This window comes from Megascapheus bottae, chromosome 8 (assembly GCF_031878675.1).
Source record: "Megascapheus bottae isolate mThoBot1 chromosome 8, mThoBot2.hap1, whole genome shotgun sequence".
NCBI lineage: Eukaryota > Metazoa > Chordata > Mammalia > Rodentia > Geomyidae > Megascapheus > Megascapheus bottae.
Window position 1 is genome coordinate 24150204 of NC_143516.1, and position 19413 is coordinate 24169616.

At 37.6% G+C, this 19413-nt stretch overlaps 1 protein-coding gene across 1 annotated transcript in view; it reads left to right on the plus strand.

The window, feature by feature from the left end:
* Positions 1–709: 709 nt before the first annotated feature.
* Positions 710–19413, plus strand: part of Samd3 (sterile alpha motif domain containing 3) — an 82044-nt gene continuing 63340 nt past the window's right edge. Inside the window, exons 1-2 of the mRNA XM_090338142.1 lie at positions 710–788; positions 3398–3469. The gene's annotated coding sequence lies outside the window, so the exon portion shown is untranslated. The remainder of the gene's footprint in view (positions 789–3397; positions 3470–19413) is intronic.

Genomic DNA, 19413 nt, shown 5'->3' on the forward strand with positions numbered 1-19413 from the left:
CGGTAGAGGAAGGAAAGCCTTTGAAACTAATAATGCACGAACAATGGAACATACTGATACATGCAGAAGAATAAACGTCAACATGCACTCCATTCCTCAAGAAATGAATAATTCAAAGAAGAGCACAGCTTATGTACAATATAAAACCATAATAATCTAACAAAGCAAAAGAACAAAATCCTCAGGACACTATGAGCTCAGCTATTGTAACCAAACACCTGAAATAAACTATTTAAAAGGAAAGCAAGGTATATATTGGCTCACAGTTCATTGACATTTGGCCCATTTATGCCTATGCCTGTACAGTATTTCATGCCTATGCCTGTACAGTATTTCATGATGGAAACATGTGACCAAGGGTACTTATTTACCTCATAATGCCAAGAAGCCAAGAGTGAGAGTGAGGGCCTACCCCTCAAGGGCATGCCTTCATTAAGACCTAACTTCCCCCAACCAACCCTTCCACCATTTTCCTTACAGTGCCATAAGTCAGCAACAAACCTTTAACATACGAACCTTTCCTTGGAGGACCTAGGACTAAGAATTCCAATGATGATAAAAACTAAGAAGAAAAATAAGCAGTGATGTGGAGTTCATAAAAATTTGAAACTTTGGCTCTGTGAAGTGCTTTATTTATGACATGATAATGGCCATCCTGCAGCATGGTAACTAGCTGCAAACCACATACCTGACAAAGATGAGTTATGGAGATGGTAGGAAACATCTGGTCTGTGGCCATAAAAGGCCCAGGAAATCAGGAGGTTTCACTTTGGCCAAAGCAACCACAGGTGGGACTTAAAATTCAAGAAATCTTATTTGAAATAGGAAAGAGAAGGGGGGAAAACAAGATGATTGGGAGGGGTGGAGGAGGGGAGTAGGGACAAAAACATGAGAGGGGTATCAATGTGTGAGAAGTAATGCAACTACTACCTGGCAAATGTAACTCTAACCCCTCTACACATTACCCCACTTAAAAAAAATTTAAAAAATAATTCAATAAATCTTTGAGCTTTTTTGTAAGCAATATTGAATAAATCTAAGCCCACAAATTATGTTATAAATATCCAAATGGCCTTTGGCAGAAAAAAATGGTCCCCTACTTCTGAACAGACTCTCAAAAATTCAACAATTAAAAAAGAACCGTGACTTTGAAAAATGGGCAAAAAGCAGGTATTTCAAACAAAGAGGATGTACTGAGGGAAGATAGGAAAAGTTCTACTTCTGGGGTGAAAGTTCAAAGGACACATACAATGATAACCTATCTTTATCTTCCTATCATCATGATGAACATTTTAAATGGTGACATCAAAAACGAGTGAGCATTTACAAGGAAATGGAGGGACATAGAACAAATGTTAAGTGAGGTAAGCCAAGCTGAGAGACAAAAGGCACATGTTTTCTCTCATATGCACAAGCTAGATCTAAAGTACACTAGGACATAATAAATTATATAAAACTCTAGGTAATCACACACAGTGAGACCAAAGGAGAATAATAGTCTTAGGACAGCAAAAAAAGGTGCAGTGCCTAAAACATATGATTATAGAAAACAATATTTATCAAAACATACTCCAGAAAATGGAAGCAAGAGGTTTATTTTTTCCCTTTTGCTGTTTTGTTTTCTTTTCCTTTTGTCCCGTTTGTTCATTTATCTGTCTTTGGGTATGTCTAAGGGCGACACAGACGTGAAGGGTGACCAAACGCAGCAGTGGTAGTCACTACACAAGATGACTTGTGGGGAAGAAAAAACTGGGAGAGAGCAGGAAAGGGGTGACATTATCTGAAAAGAAATGTACTCTTTACCCGACTTATGTAACTGTAACTCCTCTGTACATCACCTTCCTTTATAATAACAATACAATTTTTTAAGTTAATGAGGCTCAAGTGATAAAGTACCTGCCTAGCAATCAGGAGGCTGTGAGTTTAAATCCCAGTATTGCTGAAAAGTAATGTCTTAGGTGGAGTGGCTGAAGTGGTCACGTACTTACACCCTCATTCGTACTTGCTTTACTCAAAATGTTATGAAATACATGCAGTTCTTGAGGAGTTTTTAGTTTATTCATTTACCCACTCAGTGACTAGTTGATTGAGATAGGGTCTTGCTACACGTTCATGACTGGCTTTGAACACGGAGTTCTGCTTCCACTTTCCACGTCTTTGTGCTATAGTACTGCATCACTGGGCTTGCTCATGTTAAAACATTACATTTTACTGCAACTGCACACACAGAAACCTTCCTATGTTTTAAGTGTTCTGCATCATCTTAGTATCAATTTATGAATCAGAAAAGTAGCAATCACCTGAAATGCAGGTAGCAACTAGGTGATTCCCTTGAGTTAAGCCTGCGATAACTGCTGATTTGCCTTTATCATCATGTATATTAGTCTTGCTTCTTCTTGTACATATCATATAAACGCATTTGTTCAATTCATGTCTGTGATACTAGTCTACATGGTTGCTTGTTATCAATTGTGTTTATGCATGTTACTACATATTGTATTTTAGTCTTTGCTCTTATTTAGTCTTTCTTATTATTGTGAGTGTTCTACTGACTGAATTAATAACAATTTGCTCTTTCACTTTGCTATTAATGGTATGTCTTATGTATAAGGAATAAAACTATTTTGAGCACTCTGACATCTTTTGGTCTACCACATCTGGAATTAATCCAGTTACATATTAGCTTTCTTATGGCTTCTACAGTGTATCCTCTTAAAGTCTTTCACTTTGCACCTATGTCTTCTTGAATATTAAAGTTAGTTTCTCATAGAAGGCAGATGGTGATTTGTGCTTTCTATTTATTTTTTTGCCCTGTCTGATAATCTCTAGTGTTTCTATTGATGTGTCTAGTCTATGTACACTATATATTATGTGTAATTTAAGTCTGCTTTTGTTAATGGTTTTCCATTACTTGTTCCTTCAGATTTTATTTCTTGTTTCTTTTGAATAAATTAGATACCTAACTATAACTTGAGAGATGATCACAGCAAGTTAAATAGAAGCTCAAAGAACATTATAGAATCAATGAAACAGACTTGGTTCTTTGAAAGATCAACAAGATCATGAAGCTCTTATCCAGATTAGCTGCCAAAAAGCAATAAGAAAACTCAAAGCAATAGAATTAGAACAAAGAGATATAAAAATAAATAGCAATGAAAGTGAGCAAGCACCAAGATCTTGATATAAAAAAAACATAAAAAAGATTTTCTGAATTCAAAAAATAAGAGTAAAAGTTGCTAATTTAAAAGACAAACATTGTCTAGTTTGTTGGGTACATATATTTATATTAAATTGATCAATATATACATTTGAACTGTGGAAAATTTTTTCTGTGTATAGCTTCAAAAAAATGTAAAGTGACAATGGATTTGATGCTTTGTATGTATGATCCCAGCAGGATTAGAGACAGGAAGATTGTGTATCCAAAGTCGGCCTCAACTACATGACAAAACTCTGACTCAAAAATTCAGTAAGTAAGTGAATAAAAACTTAAAAATAGCCCAGGGTTCAATAGCCCCATGACTGACAAATTTTTTTAATAGAACCCCACAAAAATTCAGTGAATTCTGTGGTATTTATAGTAAATTGGATAAGACTGATAATCAGAGATTTTGATGCAACAAGAGAGAAGAGTTGCCATTGAAATAGAGGAAACAGTAGTTGAAAGGCTGGGAAATAGTAGTTTTTAATCTATTGTTTCTTAATCTTTCAGCAGTTAAATTGTTCTACTGGTTCAATTTTAACATAAATTAAGTGAATGACAACTAATAATATAAATACAATCTGTCCACTCTTCCTATTGAGCTTTAGATCAGGTCCCTGTAATCCTGGGACTTATACACATGAATTAATATGCTTGGAGTGTCAACAAAACACCACAGACTGAGTGGCTTTAAAAACAAAAACTAGCTGAGCGCTGGGTGGCTCCTGCTTGTAATCCTAGCTACTCCTCAGGAGGCTGAAATCTAAGGATTGCAGTTCAAAGCCAACTGGGATAGGAAAATCTGTGAAACTCTTATCTCCAAAGCCAGAGAACTGAAAGTAGAGCTGTGGCTCAAAGTGATAGAGTATATTAGTCTTTAACAACAACAAAAAAATCTCAGGGACAGCACTCAGGCCCTAAGTTGAGGCCCCCTGATTGACAAAAAAGAAAGAAAGAAAGTGAGAGAGAGAAAGAGAGAGAGAGAGAATGGGGGGAGGGAGGGAGGAAGGAAGGAAGGAGAGAAAGAAAAAAAGGAAAAAAAGAAAGAAAAAAAGAAAAAAAGAGAAAGAGGAGGAAGAAAGGAAGGAGAAAAGGAAGGGAGGAAGGAGAGAGAGAACAAAGGAAAGAAGATAGGAAGATAGGAAGGTAGGAAGATAGGAAGGAAGGAAGGAGCAAAGGAAGGAAGGAAAACAAGAGAAATTCATTTCTTTTCTGTTATATTTGGAAAGTGCCCCTGAGAGGAGCTTTCTGGCTTGAAATGGTACTTTTCTCTGTGTATCTTTACTGTGTCCTTAGGTGATAGAGAATGGGAAGATCTTTCTGTTCTTTTAAAGCTACTGTACCATCAGGTTAGTGTCACTCACTGTAAAGTTAAATGTTATCTTTTAAAAATCCTAGCTCCAGTTAGAGTCATGCTGTGGACATAATCCATGAGAAGGACTATTTATTTGCAGAGCCATTATTTCCAACTAATTGCTGGAGAGTGATTTTTGCGTACTTGCAAAGTACCTTCCTCTTATCCTATTGCATAAGCTGAGATAAATATTTTGCATTGGTAAAGAATTGAGCTCATTCATTTAATGACATCTGGATTGGCTGGAACATCTGGGTTTGCTGTTTAAAATAATTTGAAAGCAGAAAATGTTTTGTTTTCACTTCAGTCCTGTTTCATTTATTTCACTGGGGAAAGAGCTTAGGCAACAGCATCTGTTTCTATGAAGAGCCCAGACACAAAATTCTATTGTAAACAGACATGTCAGGGATAAAGACTTTTCTAGCTTGACAGTGGAACGACATGCAGCAGTATAAACTAGAGATCTGTGAGCAAGAAAATTTGTTTCCAAGAAGAGATTCTACAAAGAATAATAATGGCTCAGAATTTAAAACAAAGCAAGCTAAAAAAAAGAGAGAACATTTTTCATTTCTACCTAACAGCAAACAGTCAAGACCCTGCAGTCATCAAGTGGAAACTCTCTGGCATACAATTATGAATGGTTGTCTTCAATTCCAACATATAAAGCAAATAAATTACTTAGAAAGCGAATTCCTCCTTGTTATAATAGTGTAACATTTAGCTACAGAAGAGAAAGCTAGGAGTATCCTGTTCCTCCATGGTGCTGAAACACTAGAAACCTGGAGTTTTAAGTTAACCAATTCATTAACACCAGAGGTCTAAACTTTCCTGACATTATGAAGTGCCATCCACAGCTCAGCTGCTTGGTTTTTGTTGTTGTTGTTGTTGTTATTGTTTGTTTGTTTTTGTAGTTGAACATTTGGCTGAGAAAAGAGTAGTGCTTCCTAATCTCATCATTTCCTTAAAAAAGGAAGAAAATCTTTCAGGACACTTCCTGGTAGACTCTCTTCTGTCCCGTTGACTAGAGGTAAGTCACATGGCCACAGAGAGTGGGTGGAGATGTGCTTGACCTTGTCAGTTATCCTAATAAGAGAAGCACTTGCTATCAAGGACCAGAGTAGAGAACTGAAAGCAAGTGGCAGATGTGCAGTCGTGATGATTGCTGTGCAGTCACTGTGAAATTGAGTCAGAGGACGTAGAGCTAGCCTAGATGAAGTACTCACAGAATGAGTGGAACCCTGCTCCCCATCACACATCAGGGATGTGAATGGAGCCTAGTCATCCTGCTCCTTACTCTACTTATCTCTAAAAAGTATAAACACCCAGCGTTTGTGACTCGCCTGTAATCCTAGCTACTCTGGAGACTGCAGTCAGCACACGTGCATCACACACACACACATACACACACACACACATGCACACACAAATAATAGTTCTTGTTAAATTGCTATAAAACAAAGGGAATACAAGACTTTATAATACCTGATAGATAGAACACATTCAATAATTAATCGCTATTATTATATTTAATGCTCCATTTGAACACAGTGATGAGATTAGACCTTCAATGTTTTCTTCTTCAGAGCGGGTTCATTGCTACATTCTTTTGTGTCTTCATTGTCAGGGTTGATGATTTTTGCACATTGATATCAATTTTAAAAAATCAAATTATTCCAGCTTTTTGTATTTGCGATTGTTAGAGGGGAAAATAGGAGACGGTAGGTAGGTGAATGAAAAGGAATAGGAGACAAATACAGCTGGAATACTACTGTGCATGTATGAGGAGGGAAGTGGGAAATGGGAATGGGTCTCGGGAGAGAATCCAATGGCAAGCTCTGGATGCAAGATGAACTCATTAAATCATAACACCTTGTACAACCTTCTCAATTCAGGAAAATAATTGAAATACTAAATTGTTTTAATGTAGATAAATATTTTAAATAAGGTAAACATATATGCCAAAATCACATTAAGATATTAGAGTTAATAACTCAAAACCTCATGGTCAAAAGAGGTGCAATATACATTTAATAAATCCAGATAAATGAAGAAAGTCCAGCAAAGAAAAGTAGCTACCTGTGGTTAGTAATTTGATGTAGCAATTCAAGCAGAATCATGACTTCACTTGAAGTAGGAAATGTCATTCGTTTAATGCTAAGGCACATGTGGTGACATAAATTTTAAAAATTATATTTTTAGATGTCTACAAGAAAAGACGTAATCCCAAGTGTTGGCAAAAAACTGTATCAACTGCTGCCGGGGATGTATAATACTGCAGTTGCTTTAGAAAACTGGTTATTTCCTCAATAGTTAAACATAAACTTATCATAGTATCATTTTTATTATATTATAATATTGCTATTATCATACCATCAGTCCATGCCTAAGTACATACTCCAAAGAAGAAAAAATGTCTATTAAAATGTCTATGTAATTGTATATATGTTATTTGTTTATTTGAAATAGGATAGGGAAGGGGAAAAACAAGATGAGAGGAGGGGTTGCAGGGAGGGAAATAGGGACAAAAACATGAGAAGGGGTATCAATGTTTGTGAAGTAATACACCTTCTATCTGGCAAATATAATGTAACCCTTGTATTAATTACAATAAAAAATTTAAAAAGTTTAAAAGTCTATATAAAAACTTGTACATAAATGGGTACAACAGCATTATTCACTATGGACCCAAATGTAGAACCAACCAAAATACCTATCAAATATCTATCAAGATATATAAAACACACACATGTATATAAATGTAGTATGCTAATGCTGTGGGTTATCATTTGGCCATAGAAGGAAATAAAATACTGATTTGTGCTATAATGTGAGTGACTCTTGAACACATTATGAGAAAGAGGCCAGACATAAAAGACCATATATTTTATTCCATGTATATGAAATGTCCACGACTGGTAAATTTCAAGGAAGAAGATGGGAGAAAGTTCAGGAATACTGGAGAGAGACTTAATGGTGTGACTTAACACATATGCAATTTCTTTTAGAGATAATATAAATGTTCTAAATTTAAGTTGTGGTGGTGTTTGCACAACTCTGAGTGCACTTATATACTGGTAAATTTAATGTTATATGAAAATCATCTCAGCAAAGATTAAGAGGGGGGATTTTATTTGGGGGCATAACTCTTCATGCCCTTTCTTTGTAGTTCTTCTGCATTCTACCTAGAGAAAAGGTATTTGATAGGCCCTCTGTTGATAGCTTGGAAGTGTTTCCTTGAAAGCTTTGGAAAATATGAGTCAGTATTGCCATATTGCCATGTTGACAAGCTTGCAACAACCTTTGAGAAAGTCTCTAACGTATTTCATCAGTGCTTTTTATTTTATTTTATTTTTTGGCTTCTATTCTTTATAAAAGAGATTTCACTGTCTTGGTAGTTCCAATCTACCCCCACATTCGTAGGCTCAGCTCACATTATAATGGAGTTTGTGAGCTTAGGTGTATCTTTGGTGCTTCTATTACTTCATTCCTGTGTTAGTCAGTTTTCCATTGCTGCTACAGAATGCTGGAGGTAGAGAACAGAAAAGAAGGAAACATTTTTTTCATCTTATTGTTTCAGAGGTCTCTGTCAACGGTCACCTGGCCTTGATGCTTTGGGGCTGGAGGCCTGAAGAACAAAACAATGGTGGGGGCCATCTTGGAAGAAACTTGCCCACCTCATGCAATGGGGTAGCAAGAAGCAAGAACTAGGTCTTAGTATCTCTATTAAAGGCATGCCCCCAATCACCTAACTTCCTTCTGCTAAGTCCTAGTTCCTAGTTCCAATCTTTCCACAGGCTGGTGACAAGCCTTTGACATACAGGCCTTTGAGAGATAGTTCAAGATCCACACTGCAGCACCATATTGACCAGAGTTAGGTGTCATAAATGAGAAGCCTAACGTTAGACTACTGCCATAGAGTTCTAGCTGACTTCCTCTGAATAGCCTTCAGCTTATATCAAAATTCTAGTCAGAAGTGTGTATACTTCTTTACTAAAGGGATTTCCCTGAGACTGGCTCAACTGTTCACTTCAGATCAATGATTCTCTATGTCCACAAATCTATTTTCACTATACTGATCTAGTCTTAAAACTTTTAGAAACTAGTACACTGTCAAATATCTTTCAAGCTTGTCATATTCCTACATGGAGTTAGTAGAGTTAGTTAAACTCTTTCCCTGGTTTTTTTTTTTGCCTTTTGTTTCTTTAAATGTATATAATAGGATTGAAATGTACACCTTGGACTACAGGTGTGTCTACTGATAAATGAATGAAGCTGACTCACTAGAGATACAACTTGAATCTCCGAAGTTCAGCTTGTGTTCAGGATGTTCATAGCTGCAAAATAAAAAAAGTTAACAGAAAACTGCTCATATTAGAGATTAAAGATTATAGCTATGCTAGAGTTATTAGAGTCGTGAGGACAAAGAAAGGCTAAATTCAGGACTTTGTGTCCAATGGCTGTAGCTTGTGGTTCACATTTTTCTTTCCTTTCTTAGTAAGGATTGGTTGCTAGAAGGGCTCAGGCTGATTGGCTATGGGTTAGGACATTGGTCTTTAGCATAGATATTACTGCAAACTGTCCAGAAAAGGAAGAGAGATTCTGCAAGGGTATGCTTCTGAGCAATTAGCTTACAAACAAGTTTATTTGTCTTTCTTTTCAGAAGTCCCCAGCAGTCATGCCCTGACTTACAACCTGGTATTGAGCTTCAGAGACCATCCTCTGTGGGCCATGCATAGATGATATCTCTTTGAAGGCTGGTTTTAAGGTTTTGCATTTAATAGCCTTTTAATATTAATTTTAAATCTCTTGAAAATCCAGAAAGAAAAAGAGTCATTATTAAATTTCTTGGCAGCATCTTAGCCAGGCTATTTACAAATGGAGCTGCAATCATTCCTCAAAACCCTTCCCTCTCTTCCCTTCCTGCCCTCAAAGAGTCTGACTTACTGCTGTAGCATCTTTCAGCCGATTGTGTCTGCAACAATCTCCTTATGCCAGATATTGCCAGGCTTGAGATATTTCCTTCACCTTTCTCTTTATGCTACGGTCTCTTTGGGAATGTAGCTGACAGGCAGGTTTAAGATGGAACAGACAGGTATAATGGGGAGAGGAGAATCCCCTGGGTAACACTAGGCAGTATCCTTCCTTTCTGTTCTCGACGCTGAATATTTCTCCTTGTTCACAAGCAAGATTCTTAACTCCTCTAAAGTGATCTTGTTTCTACACATTTTGAAATACTCAGGAGTGTTGGTGAGATAAGAGAGAAAGAGAGGTTGAGGTGGAAAACTGGAGAGAATAATGCTCTCCACAGCTGGGCTTTGATCTAGGGCTTTGAGTAGTCACTTACGGGAACCACTGGCTGCAGTTGGTGTTTTAAAGTATGTTTAACACTGTACGTGAATTTTAGCTGATAAAGGCAAAGGAATGAGCAAAGATAATTTTCAGATTGATTACTTCAGGAAAAATGATTCACAGTGGTTTCCGAACAAGATAATCAAAAATATGACATAGCTACTGTCAAAGAGAAAGTAAATACATGATTCCTAACATCAGCAAAGTTCATATGTTGCCCCCCAAATTGAATATCTCTATGAAGGTAATCTAAATGCTGTGGGGGTACATTTTGCACTAAATGGATTATAAATACCTTGGAAACAATAGATGTCACAAGGGATAAATAGAACATATAAGCAGAAATATTCATACGCTAGTGATGGACAACTGTAACACACCTCACTCGGATTATTAGAATGGAGGCAATGGTCAAAAGTGGAACCTAGAAGTGCTAAGTTTAAATAGAATTGGCACTTGCCAAGGATACCTTGCTATTAAAGGTTTTGCCCCCGGGTAGTGGTGCTGAGAGGTGATGGAAATGTTTGGGGGTGGAGCCTAGGGAACAGTTCTTTCTGAGGTCAGCAGGAAGGTCTAGTAGGACTCATTGGTAATACTTCCAGAGGGATTGTTCTAAATTCTAGGCTTGCTCTACCTGGACTTGTCTGTGTGTGCTGTCATTGTTTGCTCATGCATATGTAACGACCATCCCAGTTTGTCATGTTGTGACAGCAGAAAACTGTACCAATGCCAAGTAACTTGAACCTCCAAAACTATGAGACAGGGTAATTATCTGACTTCGTTGTTGTGTTGTTTATTTCTTACTAGTTTCAAAATCATGGTTGTCCACTGAGTATCTCCCAATATCCTCTACCCCCAGGTCAGATTTTGTATTCTGAATTCATAGTTCCAAATAAAATTATGGTATATCAACATCATAGGAATTAATACAAAATCCTCCCATCTTTGTACACTAGACGCATGTTCCAATTGATTTTTGAATGCCTTTGACAAGACAACAATTTGTAATAACTTTTTCATTGTCTGATAGTATTCACTATCTCAGGGTCATTTTACTCATATTTTGCTCTTAGACAAATCATTCTCAAAGAAAATTAGTTCCATTGTAATTAGTATTTAGAAATATTTAGAAATATTAATCTGGGTCCTAGAAGTTCTCAGGGATTTTAGAACTTTCAGTAATTAAAATAATATATGTATTTAAAGTAAACTGTAGATTCATAATGACTTTCCATTAAAACTTGCAAGTGGAGAAACTTAACTTTTCAACCTCACATTTTTTTCTAATCTTTTAGCAACTGAAATCTTACTTGATTATATCAGGGTAATTACCCACTTAGTGAACAATAGTCTCAAAACATTCTGACACTACCACCAAAGTCATAATTACTAGAAACAAGTTGTTTTCTCTCTCCACCCTCTGTCTTCCTCTGTCTCCTTTCCCTGTTTCTCCCCCCCCCCCTCTCTCTCTCTCTCCTTTTCCCTCTCCCATCTTCCTCTCTTCTCTCCTCTTTTTCTTTGGAAAAACTCAACTTCCATGCGTTTTTACCACCAACTTGATATACCATTATTGTTTCTTGTCTCCTTTCCCAGTCAGTTTTAGAAATAGCTTTTAAAAAATAAAAGCATTATAATTATGTAAGAATTCCATGTGCTTGTTTCATGATTTTTAACGTATTTTCTGGTGATTTAGACTTGATCTTGGTTCTATGAATTTCTGAATGTCTTTTTACTAAAATCTGTTTGCTGCTGGCTCTGCTAAAATTGGCTTCTGGTTCTTGTCACTAAAATCTTGGGGGACATGGCTAGAAGATGGGCAGGTCTCCTTTTACATATCCATCTGAATTTCCCTGATACTAGATCTGCTAAACAAAATCTCAACAATAAGTGTATTACTGAAGCTTCTAGAGCAGCTGTGTTGTCTTTCTCCTTTGTTCTACTTTCATATAGGTAAAGGAAACCAAATAAATGATTTACCTAAAAATAGAGAAATGTTTTGGGACAACATTTCAACATTTGATCACTAGATACAAAAGAAGCTGGAATGAGTAATAAGTATTGTTTTGTGGGTACTTGTACAATTTCTGTCTTTCCCAGAATGTACAGCTTAGCACATATTCTGTAAGGCTTATTACACACCCTGAGGCCTATTTACAGTTTTAGTCCAAAGGATAGTGGTAAAGCTTTTCACTCCAAGCCTTATGGGTAAGACATTATGACCCTCAAAGTGCTGAGAGAGAGTATTCTTGAGAAGAGGTTACCTTATTAGGCGGCCTTTTCCCTGAAAGGTGGCAGTGACTTTGGATCAAAATGAAATATCAATTCCTCTCTTCAAGTCCAGTATTAAGTCTGAAGTGAGAATGTTATCACAGAGAAGTTGTGAGATAATATAGTTTCTTTTCTTCCTACTTACTAGCAATACATGATATCCTGGAATTAAAGAAAAAAGGGGGTAGGGAATCTGAACACTGTGCATTTGATCTTGTGATATGACATAGAAATTGCCCAGCAAAATGGCTTTGCTTTCTTCTCCTTCATGAGGGCAAATTTGTAATTATTTGCAATCATGATATATTTTTGACGTTAGCTGTAAAACCATCTTATAATCACCATTCAAGTTGATCTAGCCCTTTCCACACAACCTTCATTCTTATAGTAGCAGGGACTTAGTGTGGATTTCCCAATACTCTATTTCCTATTTTTTTTCTAGAAACAGTGATAAGTAAACATTAAAATATTTTAAATTCCAAGAAATTTGAGCTGTGCTGTTGAGAGTTCACCCTGCATAGAAATAGACATGACGATTCTGCTATTCTCTCACAACATTCCAGTCACAGCACCTATTTCCTGGTAAAGTCTAGAACATGTCTTTGGAGTGAAAATTAGCTAACATTTACCAAGATCTTCTTACATACCTAGCATCCTTCTAGCGCTTGCTTCTCTGTGGTACTGTAGCACCATCTCAGCCACTGCAATGACCCTACAAAATCAGTGAAGTATTTGCTATTTAAGGGGAGAAAAAGTGAACATAGAAGTAGTTAGTACTTGATATTGTATAGCTAGTAAATGAAAGAGCTAGGAATTATACCAAGGAAATGTAGCTGTTGTACCCATTCTTACATAGAACAATTGGTTCCTTGCTGGAAGAAAACATGGCCTGAGTAAGTATCTATCATTTATATCCTTTTGTGACACATAATATGAGGTTAGTGAGGCTGTAAATTACCTTCTGAATAGAAGTTTTAATCATCTTTGTCAAAGGCATGAAATAGCGTCCTCTAAATCAAGTCATCCCATAAAACTAAATTATATAGTGCAATTAGAATGTACTTTCAACAAAGTACTAGAAACAAAGTTAATGGTCTTATTTATATAGGAAAGGAACCATTATTTAATATCTACCTCCTATTTTATATTTGCAAGCTGATTAAAATTTTTTTATATAATGAGAAGTTAATGGTTATCTATACTTTTTTATCAAACATAAACAAGAAATCCATAATCAAGTTTCAGACACCTTTACTCCTGAGACTACACAAGAACAAAATGACATGCAAGTAGTCATAGATGAATTTCAATTTTTATTATATAATAAATGACAGATTTGTCATGTGTGGTGTACAGTGTGACATTGTGTGTATATTTGTAACACATACTAGACATCTTCTATTAGCCAACTAATGGGGAGTTACTAAGATTCTTTGAACCTGTGGTTTCTGAATTCAAAAGGTAACTATCACTCCACATTTCCTATAACTGAAAGAGTCTACATTTAGTAAGGTCACAGTTTAAATCCTTGCTCCTGTTGATGTGTTGAATTATATTAATTGATTTGCATATGTTGAACCAGCTTTGCCTCCCTGTGATGAATCCTGTCTGATCATAGTGTATAATTTTTTTGATGAGTTGTTGTAGACGGTTGGCCAGTATTTTGTTGAGAAGTTTTGCATCGATGTTCATCAAAGAAATAGGTCTATAGTTCTCTTTCTTTGATGAATCTCTGTCTGGTTTGGGGATGAGGGTTATACTGGCTTCATAGAATGAGTTTGGTAAAGAACCTTCATTTTCAATTTCGTTGAAGAGCTTGAGGAGTATTGGTGTGAGCTCTGCTTTGAAGACCTTATAGAATTTAGCTGTGAATCCATCTGGCCCTGGGCTTTATTTATTTATTTTTTTTAGATTTCTTTTTTTTATTGTAATTAATAAAAGGGTTACATGATATTTGCCAGGTAGAAGATGCATTAATTCATATATATTGATACCCTTTCACATGTCTTGGTCCCCATTACCCGCACCTCCACCGCCCCCCCCCATATTGGTTTTCCCCCCTTATTAAATACTTGTCTGTTAAACATGACATTGGAAATTTGATGTAAAAATCAATGTCAACAAATGCTTTAATAAAAATTTTGATGTTAAAAAAATGAGACCTAAGCCAGGCACAGGTGGCTCATGCCTGTAATCCTAGCCACTCAGGAGGCTGAGATCTGAGGATCAAAGTTCAAAGCCAGCATGGGCAGTAATGGCTGCGAGACTTTTATCTCCAATTAACCACCAGAAGTGGCAACTGTGGCTCAAGTGGTAGAGCAATTGTCTTGAGCTGAAGAGATTAGGGACAGCATCCAAGCCCCATAACCAGAGGAGGGATAAAACCCAGTGGGAGTCTTGGATCATTATCCCGAAAGGAGTTGACCCAGTTTTTGAGGCTAGGATGTCAGAGAACAGGGTACTTACTTCTGCTGGTTTGTGGTGAGAGCCCTGTGTTGTCAATGCATGTCAGAAAGCAGTCAGGCAGAGGAGCATGTGCAGAAGAGACAAAACACTAAAGGCAGCCGAGTTTTTAAATTTATTCTCTCCCCCAGAGATGAATGCAGAGCCTCAAGGTCCAGAGCTCACTCTCACTAGAAAGCATTCATGTGGATAAGGACCCTGGTTCCATCCCCAAACCTCCCAGAAAAAAAGGGAGGAGAAAGAAAAGGAGGCTTGGACTAGAGAAAAAGAAAAGAGCACAAGAGGTTGGGGGAATAGGCTTCGTGGTAGAGAGCATGAAGCCCTGGCTCCGATTCCTCAGTACCACATAAACAGAAAAAGCATTGAATGGCACTATGACTCAAGCGATAGAGTGCTAGCCTTGAGCAAAAGAAGCTCAGGGACAGTGCTCAGGCCCTGAGTTCAAGCCCAAGGACAAGAAAGAGAAAGAGAGAAAGAAAGAAAGAAGAAAGAAAGAAAGAAAGAAAGAAAGAGAGAAAGGAGAGAAAAGGAAGTGAGAGTGTGTGTGAGATTATTATTATTTTTTTTTTTTTTGCCAGTCCTGGGCTTGAGCTCAGGGCCTGAGCACTGTCCTTGGACTTTCTCAAGGCTAGAACTCTACCATTTGAGCCTCAGCACCACTTCCGGCTTTTTCTATATATGTGGTATCAAGGAATCGAACCCAGGTCTTCGTGCATGCTAGGCAAGCACTTTAACCACTAGGCCAAACTCCAGGCCCGAGATTATTTTTTCTTAATGATAGGTTCACCTCATAATACATTACCACAATGGTAAGTATATTTCAAAATAAATGTTGGTGATGACAATGTGCATCTAAATCATAGCTAGGAACATACCATATGTGAATCTATAATGTAATTGAGCGATAAAATTCAATCCCTAAATAAGCATGAAATGATAATGGAATGAGCTTATGAATGCATGGAGTTGTGTTCACGTTGTAAGGACATATAGAAAAGTATCTATAAACCCTATTTTTGTTCATTAATAAATTAATGCCTTCTGGCACTGGGGAAGAAAACCCAGGATATCATGTGTTAAAGGCAGCACTCGCCCACTGAGCTGTATCAGCATCCTCGGTCCTGGTTTTTCAAAGTAAGCAAAAGCTAGTGCCCCATACCACAGAGTAATATTCCATAAAGTTATTTTTAAAATAAAGTCGTTGTCTTTATTTAATACAAAAATAAACTTACTTTGAGTAAATCAGTTAAAATGAAAATTAAATAAATAGAAAATAAGTCAGATGGGATCGAAATGTAACTGTAACCCCTCTATACATTAGCCCGACAATAAAATATAATAAAAAAGGAAAGAAGTCAAACAGCCTATCACAAAGGCCAAGTATCTACCAGCCAATCTTATGATTTCTTTCTAAAAAGTCACTGTTCAATAGAAATCAATCTGCTTCTTGACGTTTAGTCTTCCATGCAAGTCAGAATCTTTCATGACCTCATTTGCTTTGCCTTCACCTTGCTAGATTGCCGGAGGGTAATTGTGGCGGATTAGTTAATCCAAACCTTAAAACCAAAGCCTTTCCATTTTTAGCTTGAAATTTAAATCCCCAGTGATCATCTGGAATCAAAGCATAAAGTTAGGATTATCTAACACTCAAGGACTTGATGCCAAAATGACGAATCCATTCGGGGACAATTTTTTGGCAGTTTTCACGGGGTCACACAAGATTCCCGACCAGCCTGTGTGATCTCCATCTTGGACAAAAACTGGATTTTTTTTTTTTTTTTGGTGCTGCCACACATTTCCATTTTGTTCTACAATAGGAAATGGGAATCCTGCCTGTGAACTGATGGGAACTACCTCTTTAACTTAGAGTGGGCCCCAGTTGGATTTTAGAAATGAATCCACAGATGGTGTTCACTGACGTTTGCTTCTTTCAAAGAAGTCAGGGGAAAAGAAAGTTGTGTTTTTGCTTTCTGCCCCTTTTGTGTTTTTTCCTTGGATTTGGATAAGTTCAAGTGTACAGTAGTATGGGGAAGTGAAGGAAAATTTCTTTGTGTCTGTATTAGTGTTAATTCAGCCATATGTACTATGTATTGTTAGACAGTTGGTGTTTTAAGTCCAATATTTGTGTTCTGTCATGACTGCAATAGAGGCTTCAGAGTCACATTTCTCCTTCCTTCCTTCCTTCCTTCCTTCCTTCCTTCCTTCCTTCCTTCCTTCCTTCCTTCCTTCCTTGCTTGCTTCTTTCTTCCTTTCTTTCTGTCAGTCATGAGGCTTGAACTCTGGGCCTGAGTGCTGTCCCTAAGCCCTTCAGCTCAATGCTAGTGCTCCGCCATGTTGAGCCACACTGCCACTTCCAGTTTTCTGATGGTTAATTGGAGATAAGAGTTTCATAGACGTTAGTGTCTGGGCTGGCTTTGAACCGAAATCCTTAGATCTCAGCCTCCTAAGTAGCTAGGATTACAGGCATGAACCACCGCAGAGTCACGTTTCTTTTAGGCATCAAACCCCCAAAACTTTTAACCTGAGCAGGGAAAACAAGCACAGTAGGCCTACACAGAATGCTTTATCATCTCGGTAGTTAATAGTCTCATGGCCTTGCTGTACTTTAGTCAAGTATCTGGATTACAATTGTCTGGCTAGTCTTCATTCCTGGAACATAACTTCTAAGTACTTGGACTTCCCAAATGACAGGAATACCTTTGTTATGATTTAATCAAGAATGCCTCCTTAAGGAGTCTTCACAAACACACTGGGCACTGAATCTTGGCTAATGCAATGCCCTTTGAGCATTGTCAACCTTCAAAATACCATAAGGAGACTTTAGTCCAGAGGATAACAAAAGCTTTACATTCAGAAATTTCTCAGCCTGCCCTCCATGTCTCTTCTTTGGATGATTTTAATTTGCATCCCCTTTCTGCAATAAAACTTAATCCTAAGTCTACTATTTATAGTGAGTCTTCTATTTAGTACTCTAGGGAGATTGAGAGGACTCCCCAATTTATACCCAGTAGTGGGGGTAGCCCTCAAGGTTGCTGAGCCTGCCGCTGGTGTCGGAACAGAGTCTAGTGTGGTGGTCAGCCATGTTCTCAGACTGTGTGGTTTAGGAAATTCACTTTGCTGACTTAAAGCTTCCATACAGGCTTGTATGTGCCAGTCAGAGGCCTGGTATGGTAAGCACAGCTTGTGTCAGTCATGTTGCAAAGAATAACCCTCAAGCTTATGCCACACCTATGGAATGCTCCCTGTACCTTCTAATCAAGTAATTCTTTCAAGAATTGAAAGGCATATGTGTCCTTCATTTAAAAGGTGGGCTCAATTAGTAATAATAACAGATGCATTTTTCCTTCCACACCATTGCTAGAAATAACAATAAAATAAGACATAACCAAGTGTCAGTGGCTCATGCCTATAATCCTAGCTATGCAGAAGGCTGAGATCTGAGGATTGCAGTTCACATTCTTATCACCAAAAAGTTGGCTCAAGTAATAGAGCTCTCGCCTTGAGCAAAACAAGCTTAGGGTCAGTGGTCAGGCCCTGAGTTCAAGCCCCAGGACTGGCACATTCCACACACCCCTTGCCACATCACATCATATTATATAACATCACATCATAAATTCTGAGTGCTAGTACTGGTAATTGCTTTTTTGGTAATTTATGAGGCTGGCACAGTTATCATTTTTTGTTTTATAGAAAATGACACTGAGGCTTAGGTTATAAGAACTTGTTCAAGTCATACATTCATACAAAGAAACAGACAAGCTTGTCTGTCTCCATCAACTGAACTTCTAAAATGCATATCTTCAGACCATCCTATTCTTACTTATACAACTAGCTTGGCAGGGTTTGGGGCTGGCAGCACTCTGAGTTTTTATTTCCCAAGGAACAGATCCTTAGAGAACTTGTGTTTGGAAAAGTACTTGAAGAGGAGTGGATATATGGATCAGAAATAAAGGATAGTAAGGGTAATTAATTAACTTGAACTTGATCCTGCTCAGGGACCCTCACAGTCTGACAGAACCTGTGTCTCCTTGGAGTCTACAATGGTCTTCCCAAATAATTTAGAGATATTTGCACACCAAATTCTATTAATCCATCAGTCCATCTTCTTGTTCAGCAATTCCTGCATAGGCCCAGCCTGCTGCCCATTTACACTATAGACTGCTTTGAGTTCTAAATACAGAGTCCCAACACAACGCCATCTAAAAGGCTGGAAGTCATTGCTGCAACGTTCAGGACCTCATACTGGGGACTCTATGACAATAAATCTGGATTCTTTTCATTAGAAATCTAATCACTAGCAGTGTGCTGCACCAGAGCTTACACTGCATAAGTAGGAGCCCCAGACATCACAAGTTATTACATTTGATGGAAGCATTTGTAGGAAGAAGTAATTGTCTTATGAGTTATGACGAGAGGGAAAGAATTCCCCCAGCTGTAAAGCTCGTCCACATTTCAGAATATGGGATTGTAGGCTCGAGAGCCATTAATATTGGAGAGATTGGCTGGCTCGTTTCTGCTTTGAGCTTCCTATACCAGCTCCTCTTTAGGCAATTCTTTAAATTGTTATCCTGACAGTGGCTTCCTCTGTGCCAGGCATGGTGCAAAGTACGGAAAGTATGTGCAATGTTGGGTAAGAAGCAGTCCTTCCCTCAGAGCTAGCTCAGAACTTCATCTAATGAAGAAACCCATTGTAATCCCACATGATGAATGGCAGAAGCCTAACATGACACTCTGCTACTTTATGACTTGGGTTTTTCTTTTTTAAGTATCAGCATTT